The following is a 5,296-nucleotide window of genomic DNA, read 5'->3' on the forward strand; positions in this document are numbered from 1 at the left end:
TTGCTTAGAGTGGGTATGTTTTAATACACCTTTTAATTTCACTCTTTTCAAAGTTCAAATGTGATCTGTTATTAATAAAAGATTGTGTTCCATATCTGTCTGTATGTTGTAGTTGTTAAAGCTACTGAAAGCCCATTGACCAGCAGCAGCACGCAACTGTAATGTGTTTAATGATGTTGAAGCCCAAACCATTGCCATGTAAGGCTGTCCTCAGTTTTACATTCCCCTTAGCTTTTATAATGGAAGGTAAGGAGCTTGAATTAATTGGAGTTGTTATTTACAGAATAAATTTATAGATTAAAACTCCACATAGCCTAGCATTTATGTGTGTAACACATTGATGTACAACTGGGATGCTTTCCTCTTATGCTGTAGCTGTTCAGGGAATTTAGTTTTCTTCCCCACCTTGAAGCCAAAGCAAATGCCTTTGCATCTTCCCTGTTGACTGGTGGGCTGCTGCCCAGACAGGTACCTCGCCTCTCCTTGGTAGTGTGTTCCCACCATGCACGCCACAGAGCAAGCAGCAGTGTTGTGCTTTACTCCCACCTCCCCTGACAGGAAAGCTGCTCCTCCTCGAGCCCTTTTTTGCACATAGCTGGTGGCAGTCATATGAATGCCAGTGCTACCTCAGTATCTGATTTTAGTACTCAAAGTGCTCCTGTGGGAACCTAGCCCCATGAAAGTCAATAATTTCTTAAAAACCAAAAGCCAGCCTCCTGTCACTAGAGAGGGTAGTGGCTGACAGCAATAACCAAAGGAGGACGGATGCTTGCAGAGGGAGCAGGGAGCCTGCTCCTGTTTGATACTCCAAGTAGGTACCTCTATGTACCTGCATGCAACTCCCCTAGTTCAATTTCTTGTATTTCAAGACCGTTCACTGACTGCCTAATGAAACTGTATTAAATAACAAATGGTAAAGCCATGCTCCTGTCAATATATGGTGGTTACAAGGCAATATACCTCTTAGCAGAGCATGGCAGTCATGGCAAGCTTCCTAAAGGTGCTGACAGTGAAACTTCTCATTAAAGAAACAAAACTGTAATTTTCTTACTGGTTCCTTCAACTTCTTTTGAGACCAATAAGGCTGTCATGTTTCATTAAGCTGTACTTAATCAGTCTCTCTTTATAGCAAATTCAACCACAGACCACTTAGTCTCTCAAGTCCTGTGCCACTGTGATTAAACGCGTGGCCTAGCCTAGCTCGCACCATACCCTTCTATTTCAAAGTCCTCCAAACAGTGAGATTTGAGATACTTTGACTCCAACAGTACTTGCCTGAACTGCAAAAGAGCTGTAAGACCAGGTAACAGCCATCTTTTTTGTGCCTTGTAATAAAGGTGGTGCATGCCAGCTAGGCAAGGGGAAAGTACACTTATAAAATGCTTTTAAAACAGCTCAAGCACTGCTTCGCCAGTACATTCCTTCAGTGCCTAATAATAATAGCACATTAGCTTCTAATTAAACATGAGGCCACACTCATGAGTCTTTATTTTCCATGCCGTCTTTCACAATAACAGGCACCAGCTATGCATTACATAGAAGGCAGCACAGCTGGCACTGGGGAAAAAAAAAAAGAGAAGGGATTGCAATGACATGCTGCCAGTATTGGAGTGGGTATTTGTCCCTGTGAACCAACCTTCCTTCAGGGCAGGAGGGGTGAATGGGGGTGCTAAATTAGCACTAATGCAGCAATTACAAATTACTGTTTTGTAAAGGTCTCCTGGGGGTGACTTTCCTGATCGTATGTGTGTGCACTCCTCTGACTTAGCTGAAATCCTAACAGAGCTGCTGACCTAAAGCTTACAGGCATTTCTTTGCCTCTTCCCAACTTTAGCCATGTTCTTTAAAAAAATACCCCCAAAATACACAGAATGACCGAATGGCAAGATCAGGCTTTGTCGCTACTTACCTACAAACCCCCCCGCCCCTACCAAAACCAAAAAAAGAAAGCCCCAGAGCCGACCATAAACGCACACTCGGTATCATTTGACTTCTTTTCCCTAGCCGAGTTGGCAGGTTGAACTCAGCTGCCCCAAGTCTGAGAGGAAACCGTTCCCCGCACCACTTTTCTGCCAGCTTCCCTCCCTCCACTTCAGCTCACGCCCTGAAGCAAGCCAAGGCAACCGTGTGAACCACCTCCCGAGCCACAGGCTCTGCTCGCTCACCCGCCAGCTCCAGCCCTCCCAAAAACCCCTAAAACGCGCGCAAAACCCCGCACGCTCGGGAAGCGGGTTTGAGAGGGCACAGAGGGCTCCACGGAGCTGAGCCTTGCTCCAGCTCCCCCGTGCTGCCTCACTGCTCCCCGGCAGCAGCGAGACGAATGTCAGCGCCTCTTGCTCGCCTCCAAAATCAGGCAGAGGTTGCTTGCAGGGTTTCTGCGTACACCGTGCTCGCCTGCTTCCTTAGGGCTTCTGGCCATGACCCCAGGAGGCTATTTCAGCCCAGGGGGTAACAAAAGACAGGAAAAAAAAGAGACAGTGAAATGGTGTTAGGGACCATAAGCTTCACCTTTTCATCTCTAGACGTGATTTTTCAACCTGGACCCTGCCTGCACGCCTGCAGTAGCGTAGTCTGGGTTTCTGCCAGCACCCACTGGTGCCAGCTCCCTGTGCAGAAGGTGCCTCCCACCATCCCCATTCCTCGCTCCTCCACGCCATTCTCCGCCTCCGGGGGGGGGACAGCACAGCCCCTGGTGCGTTACCTGTCGCCACACCAGTTTGTTCCCAGCACCCGGTAGCTTTATTTACCTGCTACTTAGCACGAGGTGCTGCAGCGCCATGTTCCTACAGGCCTCGAGAGGACTTGACAAGCCTGCCGTTCAAACACGCTCGGCGGCGGGCGGCGAGGGGAAAGAATTGCTGGGCGATTGCAAAGAGGCCTGGAGGCAAACCTCAGCCCTTTCATTCCTGCCTCCTCTCTTGCACCACTTTGGCTCTGCTTGACAGGGTTGCAAGAAAAACAAGGCACGTGGGAGCTGCTCTAAACGGTCTCCCTTAGCGGAGAGGTCTGGGGCGGGGGGGTGTGGGTGGGATATTTGCTCTCCTCCACGCTCCTTTAACCCCAGCTGGGTGGCTCAAGGTGCGGACCGGCTCACGCGCGTTGCCAAAAACCCAGGCGATGCCTTCCAGTGCTGCAGTGCTCTGCTGCAGGGGTTCAAAAACCTGCCCCTGGGCCCAGCTGCTGGGGAGGGGGCATCCAGCCTTTCCCCTTCCCTCCCCGTCTCAGCTAAGGGAGGACTTTCTTCAAGCAGGGTTGATTTTGATCTGTTTCTTTGAAGGATACCCACGCAAGCAAGGCAGAAAGAGCGCTCGGCTTCTTTACGCGAGTCCTGGGGCTGAGGTAAGATGTCAGCCACGCTTCGCCCGTCCTGTTCTTTGGCCAAAACCGCCTGCACGTGCACCCAGGTCTCGGCGTGAAGCCTCCGACTGCTTTTGCAACGCTGGTTCGGTGTCGGGGAGGGACGGATCGTGCAAGGCACCGCTCTGCTCCCTCCCCTCTCCCTGCTTTCGGGGCGCGCTTTAACCCGGGGGCTGCGGCAAAACGCCAAACGCCGGCGCTCCTACCCCCCCCGGACCCGAGCCGGGGAGACGTTCGTAACCCAACGCAAACGCTGACGCAACGGAGGAGCGTAACAGCGCAGGGAGCCCTTTCAGCAGGGGAGGTGGCGGCAGGCAGATCCCAACACGTCGGGTCCCTGCGGTCGCTCGGCGGCCGAGCGTCCCGGGCTGCCGGCAGCGAGACGCGGGGCTGGGCGGCAGCGCCGTGGGAGGCTGCGCCGGCGGGGAGGCAGGCACGACGCCCAGCTGGGCCGGGAAGCCCTCGCTGCTGCATCGGGGAAGTCCTGAGCTTGTAGGGAACCACGTGGCCAGGCGCTTGAGCAGGAACGGGGTTTTTAAAAAAAAAAAGAAAAAAAAAAAAAAATCACTGCTGCCACCACCTTATTTACCTTGTGCTTTTGAAATGCTGTGGGGGAGGCTTTCAGGGTTTTCTCGGCAGTTATATAGAGCAAAGACCATTTAAAAGCTAATAAAGAGCAACTCGCCATCTACGCAGAAACGCCTGGCTCCGAGAGGCTCGACTAGAAACGTGGAGAAGCACAACATAGAAACTACAGCTGAGGCAATGACAAGGGGAAAGATGCTCTGCTCTCTTCCCTGGAAGAGCAGGCAAGAGCCCATTTGCAGGCGCTGCTCCCCGGACAGGCTCTGCCCCACGGGCAGAGAGTAACCCTTGACCGCAGCAGGAATAAGGGCCCACGGGCTGCAGACTCACAACACGCATGAGAGACAAGTTTGCCTGACAAGTCTCCCCCCAGTCTCCATTGCCCGATCGGATCACAGGAAACAAATCCTGGCAGAGCCAGTTTTCACATGAGTTCACGCCCTGACTCTGCCTCAACAGGGACCAGGTCCAATACATTTCCTTTTTATCTATTTAAATAGGATTCCTTTTCTTAGTCCACTAACAAGCAAAACATGACAAGTCCTGTGCTGCCATTACTGATGTCTGCCATGTGTTTTAAAACCCCCAGTGAGGCTGGCTTTATCCCAGTATCATCTTGCTTTTTGCAAAGATGCTTAGCTAGGGCACTGTAGGAGGTTAAGCAGGCCACAGTTATAACTGACATCGGGACCGTTTATCACAGTAGCTATATCCAAAAGCACATGTGCAATGGGGTTTAGACATTTGCAAAATCAAAGTCTAGGAGTTTGCATGCAGTGAATATAAAGGCTGACTTCAGCCTAACCTGAAGTCCCTCTGCCAGTCTCAGGGGCTCACAAAAACCACCAACATCTTCCTTTAAAAAAAAAAAATAAAAAATTAAACCTAATCAGCCAACTAGTCCATCCCACCTTGAAGAAGCTGCTAGATGCCTTCAGATTAACTTAGCCTGACCACCAACTTCCTAAAACAGAAAAGCCTTTATTCCTCAGCACCTTCCTGCTTGGCCCCAGTTCCTAAGCACAGCAGCGTCCCTTTGCCCAGTGCAGCTGGGGTACCACTTGTGTAGTACCTTCAGGACGGGTGGGAGGTACCAGGCTTTCTCCCCATGTGGAAGCTCCTTGTTTTTCCACAGAAGGACATGTGAGCCTATGCCCCAACTGAGCTCCTCTGCAGGGAGCAGCAGGGAAGAAGAGGAGGAGGAGGAGGAGGAGGAAGCTGCACCGCAGGGCTGCAGCTACAGTGGTAACCATGGCCTGGGGGGACAGAGAAGCAAAGGGCCACCTACCACTGACAAGCAGCCAGGGCTTTCTGTTTCCACGTAACCTAAATCCAGATTTGGAGGGTAGTTTAT

The sequence above is a fragment of the Buteo buteo genome, chromosome 8, assembly GCF_964188355.1.
Source record: "Buteo buteo chromosome 8, bButBut1.hap1.1, whole genome shotgun sequence".
NCBI classification, from domain to species: Eukaryota; Metazoa; Chordata; class Aves; order Accipitriformes; family Accipitridae; genus Buteo; species Buteo buteo.